Raw genomic sequence first — 9,711 nt, 5'->3', positions numbered from 1 at the left:
GAGTACCCCTGGAATAATGTTGGGGCCTCAAAACAAGTATGCGCATGCGCACTGAAAGCACATGCATGCAGCTTCCCCCCCCACCACCCCCGCCCCAGCGAGAGTTGTTACAACATTTTGTGAAGAAACGTAGATATTCCGATTTCATAAGTTTCACTTACCGATTTGCAATTGTTGCAGTGGATGTTGTACATAAAGCAAGCGTCTATGTACTTGTCAACAAATGATAAAAAATAACGCCACAATTAGCGTTTACGCGACTGTCCGATTTTCTGGGTGCAGATGCACAGGCTGGTCTGGATCAATGATGGTCGGAAACGCACTATGTTGGTTTTCTCATGGCGCGGCTCATATTTTATATTTGCTTCTAATTACCTTTTTTAAAAAAGGCAACTATACAATCATAAGTTCTAACTCAAAAAAAAATATAGTGTATCGGTTATGCTTAATATAAGTGTTCTGTAGCATTTCACACCTGATCAATAAAAGTGTCATACCACATAACAAAATTTAATTTAAAAGTCAACTAACCCTTCATTCCTTTATCGTCCGTGTTATCATCTTAGGTAGCAGTTGGAGCTGTTTGGACATTTCACAAGTCGGCTGAAGATATTCGCATGCACATAGAGATCTGAAAGAAATGAAAGATAAATAAAAAATGTATCGTTTTGTTAATTTGCTAAATATGGGTGTTCTGTAGCATTTTATACAAATATGTACCATATATTAGATACTTCAGTCAATCTTACTGATTGTTCAAGTAGAGCTAGCTGCCGATAGTTTCTGTTTTGAATTTGACTCAGATTTTGAGCCGCTACATAATGTCATTTGAAATTTTTTCAGAAGTTTTACTAATAGCGAGCTCAAAGAATCGAGCTTTACGGTGACGCAAGTATAGATCTTTTTACAGAGAGCTATTGCCCTAGCAACGGGAGACAATTTTCGCGCATGCGCAATCTATGTAGGGCAAAAAGACTTGACCGCACAATATAAATTACGTTAGAGTTAAATTGTATTTCAATCTATTCGATCAGTAATGAATTTATTTTAAAGTAAATATCCACCACAAGATAAAGAAAAATATCTTTGCAAAACCACATCTGGTATACTTTAACTAATCCGTATTACCATTGATGATTTTGGATTAATAAATTATTTTTTGCAGCAATTTTGATCTCGACAAATTTAGGTTAAGAAACAAGAAAAAAAAATGATATTTTCCATGAATTTATAAAGTAATTATGAAGTTTTTATTTTACTTCGTAACATGATCTCACAGAACTTACCACCTATTGTAATAAGCTTATATGATACTCGCAATATAATTTAAAGATGAAGCTAGAAACGAAATGTTCAATTAACAAAGTCCAGTCTTCGATTTTGTATCCAATTATACTCAAATCGGGATCAATTAATTCCGTATTCAAAAAATATTAATCATCTTATAATTGTTATTTTTTTTATTTCTATTGATTCTTTGAATTCGAAAGTTTTATTTGACAATATCAAGGTAGTTCGGATGGTGAATGCAGCGGTTAGATTTAATAGAGAGGGGGCGGGTAGCGGGGAGGGGTGTTCTACACTTATATTCTTTATCTGTTGTTAACCCTTGCCCTGCTAAATTTCTATAATGATCTTCTCCATCTTTCAATTTGGACAGTGCCATTACCTATTAAAAGGGGTGCTTACCAAAAAGATACTGACTGAGTGTCAAATAGTGCCGATCACGGATGTGATAAATGTAAATATCGATAAAGTTCCAAAGTACACAAAATACATGTATATCAATTCTGATAGATTTTAAAATACTAGATATCGCGTGAAATGTTTATTTTTTATTTAAAAAATAGAATAGCTCCGCCACGTGATATGTAAGCCGTACAATGAAAAAAAAACAACATAGTGGCTTTCCGACCAGCATGGCTCCAGACCACGCGGATGCGCAGGCCGGTCTGGATGTTGGTTTTCCCATGGCGCGGCTCAATATTATTAATCCGAGTGCGTTTTTATGACATTGTCACATCAAAGTAATCTTATATGCTTCAGTAAATTTTATGATCCGCTCTAATTAGGGGACATTCTCGAAATAAAGTTAGGGTCTTGATTACCGAAGTGACCTATGCTTTATCATGTCAATTGCATAATTGTTACGTAATGATTTCCGGTATATTACTTAAAACAGTAACTTTATGGGGGCAAGGGACAGTTAATTTGAAAATTCCACAAATCTGCGCTGATACCAGTGCGAAAAAAATCATGAAAAATCCAATTTTGATAAATTCAAGGCAAATTTTGAGCGAATGTATTGCATAGACTTAACACTTCATTGTTTGACATTTTTAGCCTGCCGATTCTGTTGCTTCTGTGATAAAAACGAGTAAAACGTAGGTTTCAGGACACTAAATTTTGAGGCAAAAATGGCCCAAAATGTACACCTTGAGCGACCTGTACCGTATTATCTGCAAATGACTGACCTAAAACGCATGCATCTTTTTAAAGCATGTGGCCAGACGAAAATAATGGTGAGAAGAAAAGTATCTCATAACCGTTTACTTTTTCCGCTATTTTGAGCTGAATCTGGATGGATGAATGACCGTTTCCATTTCGTCTGAATTCCGTTACCTCAGGTAAGACTTTAGACCCGGCCGTCTACACGGAGCTAGGAAAATCGATTCAAGTACATGTACTTTACACAATAACTACTCGTACGCAGGAATCCTCAGTTCTATAAACATCATAAATAACCAGTTGAATATAAATGCATTTAAAGTGCATCTGTCTATTTTATTTAAAAAACGTACCCGGGCCAAATGCGAAACTGGCCCCTGCCACTTTAGTGACATGAAGCCGCAACTCCTATGTATGTAGATGCCATTCAAGTCGGAGAAAAATATATACAGCAACTATTTGAAGTTGTTGATAAAATAGATAAAGTGAAAGAAAATATGTGAATACGGTAACGTCCTCGCGAATTCTTTTGAGTAGTGAATAGTTTCTGTGTTACATATAAATGACATGTATATTATTTTTTAGCTAAATCTGATTTCTTTGAGCTCGCTTTGAGACTTTGTCTTATTTCATATTATTCACATTAGACCATCGTACCACACGTTTATGGTACTTACCATAATTTAAAGATTTTGACCCTTGCAAGTCGCATCTGTGTCCGGAAATTACGATTACCATCTGTTTACACCACATTATCTTGTAGACGTGCCTTCACCGTCCCGACATCAGGCCTCTTTATGAACCGACATACCTGAAATTATCACATTTTATCATGAACTTGAAATCATTTACTCACTGTTCGAATGCATTAAATTGATAAATTTTGTCAAAAAGAAAGACAAAAACAAAAAATAAACAAACACACATACACAGTCATCCGACTGTAACACCGAAGAAACCTGTAGTAGTAAGTCGTAAAGTATGAATGTGCGCATGTCCAACCAGAAGCAAACGTAAGAATTTACGATAACCAAAATGAGTTTGTTTATTTATTTTTGTGGATTCTCTTAATTGATACCGCCGGAATAATGAATAAATGACCTCAGAAACGCTAAAAGACATTGTTACGTTACAATGCCGCCACAGACGCTCCAACGTTATTATGTTTATAAACCAAACAAAATTAAGCAGAATTTATAGATTTCATCTTGAAATCATGTGATTTGAGCATTAACTATTTTTAATTCATAAGCTAACTTTTAACAGTTTAAACGGCAAATACTTCATTTAACTTATAAAGAAAATGACATTGAAGCCGTCGAAAACCCCGTTACCATAATTATATAAAAATGTAGGTGTTTAAAAGTGAAATAAAATGCGTTACAATGGAAACACCAGCCACGCTACATGTAATAGAATTATCAAATTCGCAACATTAGACAGATGAAAAGTGTTATGCCAGGTGATTTGTGTTAAATGTTAATATTTTTCTCTTCTTTCATTAAGAAATACCTTAGAGGGTTATGTACTTCAAGCCTGGAGAAAGATTTTACTTGAAGAGGCAAAAAAAAAAAAAAAAAAAAAAGAAAAACGTGCAATTTTAACAGCTAAAACATTTAATTACTCAAGTACAATGAATTGCTATGATTCTATTATTATTTAGTATCTACCATTTTGACATGATATAATTTATCTTTGAAAATACATATACATGTTAATAGTCATGTATATTCAGTGTGTATTTATAAATTATTCTTTTAAAGCAATAACGAATCAACTAAACATTTGTGGCGACAGAAAAATAGAAGCTTTAAAAGTATCATTAAAGCAATCCCCTAACACTTCTGGTGAATGTTTTTCAACATGTTCATTTCTAAAATGTTTGTGAAAATAATAGATATTTATTTGTAAAATTTCTGCATTATTTCAAGAGCTGCAACGGTTAACTACCTTCTTCACAATATATTTTTGGTTATTTGTAAGTATGCATATTCAGAGTGCTCACTTTTTACTGGTTTTAGAGACAAATTATTTTTCGCATAAATTATGTCGGGTAGTACTTTTGCTACAAGCATTCTTGTTTATGTATTACATTTAAACCAATAGATTACAACATGACTCCTTGCATAAATCGTCGGTTCATAGTTTTTGTTATTGACCGGTCTATAGTTCAACATTAAAATTTGAATCTTTCTTTCTGATCTAATGGTGCTCGGGCAATAGTTTTGACTACTTACAATTCAACAATTGTATACTATAAATTGGAACAAATCGATTAATTATTCGTGTTAAATTGTGTAAATAAATGAGAACTACTGAAACCTAAGTTTATAAATCTTGAAGTAGTTTCTTTTATATTTCCTTGTCGGAAAGGCTTTTATAATATAAGTAAAGGGGTACAAATATTTGTTTTTTATGCTTAAGTCGTGTTTTATTTCTTCTCTGATAAATACATTGAGTGTTCGCTGATTAAGATCTGTGTTATGCGATCATTAAATTAAATTTAACAATAATCATGATGCCCTATAGCCGTTGATGTGGTACGCACGCAGATTTTTCTTTTCTTACTATCTTTTTTTTTCGGACAAAAGGTCAATCAAAAGAACACAAGGTCGAAATACTGCATATTTTTACGCAATGATTACAGTTTTCTTCTTTATATCAAAAGTAATATACGCACAAAAAGTATTATTCAACTTTTGAATGTATAACCTGATGGTCAATTGTCAAAACGTTTGTCTGAGGTCTGTGTTTTATTGTTTGTGATAAAAAGAATCCAAGTTTTCTCTCAATTTTTGTCTTAAGCCCACACTGCTTTAGCCCAGCTTACCTCTGTTGGACTATGTACAAGCCAATACCACAAACTATTGATCTGCGATTTTTAAGGAATCGAGTAATATTATACTCTTATGGGATGGCTTGTCGGTCAACAGGCACAACTATTGACCGAGGCTCAAATATCAAGAGCAAATAGTTCTGACTTCTAACATGCAGTGTTTATTACATTACATCAGAATTAAATTTTCATACCTTTTCTTCAGGTTTTAACTTTAGCTCAGCTAAATATATTTTCCAACTATACGCAAGTAAATAGTCAATAGCACAAACTATCGACCTGTGATTTATATATATATCTTAGGGAGTCGTGTTGTTATAAGCCTGTAAAAAGTATCCATTCATTACAAAGGAAACCTCACGTTCACACACGACAATATTCGACACACTGTCGGCTAAAACAAACTTTAGGTGAAAGCAAAACTGGCATCTCTCTTAAATGAATCATTCATTTATACTGCTGATTTAAAACTAATAGATTTTCATTGAAATACAATGAAGTAATAACGAGTTTTTGTTTCGTTTTCTGTTCTTTGCACAAGTACCTACAATAAATTGACCTAAGTTCTGGTGAAGACTGTAACAATGTCACTCGAATTATCATATTCCCCGTCCTCCAGCAACAACTAAATTTAAAAACTAATTAGAGGCATTGTAAAGTGTAAGAAATTAAAGTTTGATATCTGGTTATTAATGGATAAAATGTCTTGTACAATAGAAATCGTATAGGTACAAATATACTCTAAATATTTTATATATTACCATCGGCACCCCAAGTTTGTTAAAATTCACCAAATTCTACATATGTTAAAGCGTTGATTATTTTGGCTTTTTTTTTAAAGGCCTTAAAACTAAGAACAAATTGGAATTCGTTGTAATAAAATATATATAGTTTTTGCTTGCATGAACTCATTCTTGTTATTATTTATTACATTACTGCGTATGATTTTATTGTTCAATTTCATTGACCTGTCAAAATACATATTGATTGCACGGTCGGTTATTTTAATCTTCGTTTGAGTTTCGGTACATTCCATATCGTGTACGGAAAGTAACCTGCAATTAAAATGGTTTACGTGTATACGGAGGTACGAAAGTCACGATAGTTCAGTGGTCACTGCTTGAAACCTTGAGGTCTTAAGATCGAAACCGTGTAATGTCTGTGATTTTTTTCACAAATTTCAAAAAACACCTGGTACATGTACATTTTTTATCCAATATTTCCTCCATTGTATTTTAACAAGTATTTTTTTGATATTATTTTTTATTCACAGTTCATTTCAGTATATTACAAAATTTCATAGATATGAATTACAATAAGCTATATTCATGATTCAGTTTCGATCGTTAAAATATTAGTACGAAACACATTTTATCGTGAAGCCCGTGGATTTCAATTTTCCTGTGTCCCTTTGTAATTTAAAACATAAATCAATAAAAAACTAAAAATGAAAATTAACAAAGTTCTCGCTAATGGGCTCGAACCAGCAATTTCCCGCATATTAGACATTTACGGATTAAGTCTACGTGGACTGTGGACACCTAAGGCGATAGATTTTTCAAGGGGACCGTCTCAACATAGTTTAATTATATTATGCGCGATATGAAAAAGAGTTTATAACGGCAATAAGGTTTGAGTTATTATATCATCACTATGCGGTAGGTGAAATAAAATTTGGATGTGCCGGTTTTTAGCTCGACTTTTCGAAGAAAAAGTAGAGCTATTGCATTCGCTCCGGCGTCGGCGTCGTCGTCTCCGTTGGTTAAAATTTTTGATAAAGTCAAATATCTCTGTTACTGTCAAAGCTATTGACTTGAAACTTAAAATACTTATTTACTATCAAAGTCTACACAAGGAAGAACAATCCCCATAACTCTGATTGAATTTTTACAGAATTATGCCCCTTTCTAATTTAGCATTTTTGGTTATAGGTTTTGATAAAGTCAAATATCTCTGTTACTATCAAAGCTATTGACTTAAAACTTATAATAGGTATTTACTATCGAAGTCTACACCAGACAAAATAATCCCCATAACTGTGATTGAATTTTGATAGAATTATGCCCCTTTTAACTTAAAAATTATGGTTAAAGTTTTTGATAAAGTCAAATATCTCTGTTACTGTCAAAGCTATTGACTTGAAACTTAAAATAATTATTTACTATCGAAGTCCACACCAGGAAAAACAATCTGCGTTACTCTGATTTGAATTTTGATAGAATTATGCCCCTTTTTAACTTAGAATTTTTGGTTAAAATTGTTGATAAAGTCAAATATCTCTGTTACTATCAAAGCTATTCACTTGAAGCTTAAAATACTTATTTACTATAAATGTCTACACCAGGAGAAATAATCCCTATAACTCTGATTTGAATTTTGTCAGAATTATGCCCCTTTTTAACTTAGAATTTTTGGTTGAAGTTCTTGATAAAGTCAAATATATCTGTTATTACCAAAGCTATTGACCTGAAACTTAAAATACTTATTTACTATCAAAGTCTACACCGGGAGAATCAATCCCTATAACTTTGATTTGAATTTTGACAGAATAATGCCCCTTTTAAATTAGAATTTTTGGTTAAAGTTTTTGATAAAGTCAAATGTCTCTGTTACTATCAAAGCTATTGACTTTAAACTTAAAATAGCTATTTACTATCGAAGTCTACACCAGGAAAAACAATCCTCATAAATGTGATTTGAATTTTGACAGAGTTATGTCTCTTTTCAATTTAGAATTGTTGGTAAATGTTTTTGATAATTTTTTTTTATTTAACGTCGCACCGACACATGATAGGTCATATGGCGACTTTCCAGCTTTAATGGTGGAGGAAGACCCCAGGTACCCCTCCGTGCATTATTTCATCACGAGCAGGCACCTAGGTAGAAACACCGACCTTCCGTAAGCCAGCTGGATGGCTTCCTCACATGGAGAATTCAACGCCCCGAGTGAGGCTCGAACCCACATCAATGAGGGGCAAGTGATTTGAAGTCAGCAACCTTAACCACTCGGCCACGGAGGCCCCCAAAGGTTTTGATAAAGTCAAATATCAGAGGATGGGAGCAAAATTTAAAGAACTTTACTGTTGAAGTCCTAAGGGAAATGACAACAAAGGGAAGAAATTCCCCGAAAAACTTTTAGTCCACTAAAATTATTAACAGGTACAGATGTGTCAAAATACACCTTAACTTTGCAGGTACCATCCATGTTGTACCAAAGAAAAGTGGTCTCGGTTTTTACCTACGGCTAATAATAAAACAGTTACAAAATAACCTATTTCTAGTAACATAAAAGGGGAGTAATTCAATAAAAAAAATTGTAAGTGAACAAAAAAAAAAAAAGAATCTGCCAAATAAAAACAAGAGCACCGCAATGCAAAGCAACATAAACACAAAACAAAGTATATCAAAGTTATATGACCTTTGACCCCTAAGACGGACACACAGACAGACAGACATTCAGACGAACACCAAAATACGTTCCTTCGGGCGTATAATAACAACAAAGGAATGGAGACGCAAGATATAACGTTTTCTACACTTTTCACAATGTTTTACCTGCTGACCTACATTTTGATCCCAGCTAACCCAGTTAAGATTTATTTTCATTTCGGACGACGACGACAATGGAATACGGATACATTGCGAACAGATAAGCTCATCTTTTCAACTTTGTCGCAGATGCGCAACTTATAATATTGAAGAACCTTTTGGGAAAGTGTTATGACGCTAGATCAAATACTTTTTGCGATATGCATAACAAAACACCTCTCTGGCGAACAGACAGGCGAACAGACAAACCCAAATCTTATCCTGTGCGGTAACATAATAAGCCAGACCTTACCATCATTATTGGAATGTTTTCCTACCACATATAAATTAAAATTATCATGTTGAGACGGTCCCCTTGAAAAATCGATCGTCTTAGGTGTTCACAGTCCACGTAGACTTAATTCGTAAATGTCTAGTAGCCACTGAGCCACAAATACGAACGACGAGTATGGGTTTCACTTGCAATACTTATTATGATATTTAGACATTTAACTAAAATTTATTTCCGTAAAACATACGGACAGCACCGAAGTTGGGCCGAATATTAAGGTTAAGGGTTAAAAAAAAGCACAACAGACGATAAACTGTAAATGTTAAAGTTAAATATAATAAAATGTCCGTTCTGTACTTTTTTAACCCTGTTTCTCTGTTCTGCTTCGTTTTTAAAGTTTCCCAAAATACAATAAATATGCAACAAACGGTTAAAAACTACAAACCTGAATAAAGTCCTTAATCAGAGCCTGTATGTTCTCTCGCACTAATCCAATTGAAAGTCACTTCGTCGTGACAGCGGGGGGATTTATGACCTGATGCGCTTAATTGGACGGATCCATTGCAATTCGGACTGGTGTTAGATGAGCTATAATATTACATTTTTA

At 33.6% G+C, this 9,711-nt stretch overlaps 1 long non-coding RNA gene across 1 annotated transcript; it reads right to left on the bottom strand.

Moving 5' to 3' along the window:
* Positions 1-504: 504 nt before the first annotated feature.
* LOC128556065 (uncharacterized) lies at positions 505-9,667 on the bottom strand. The gene is made up of 3 exons (XR_008370419.1): positions 9,550-9,667; positions 3,126-3,259; positions 505-631 (listed from the first exon to the last, which is right to left on the bottom strand). It is a non-coding gene; the product is annotated as an uncharacterized LOC128556065 (long non-coding RNA).
* Positions 9,668-9,711: the final 44 nt, after the last annotated feature.

Source organism: Mercenaria mercenaria, chromosome 3, assembly GCF_021730395.1.
Source record: "Mercenaria mercenaria strain notata chromosome 3, MADL_Memer_1, whole genome shotgun sequence".
Classification (NCBI taxonomy): domain Eukaryota; kingdom Metazoa; phylum Mollusca; class Bivalvia; order Venerida; family Veneridae; genus Mercenaria; species Mercenaria mercenaria.
This window is presented reverse-complemented; position numbering and strand designations above follow the sequence as displayed.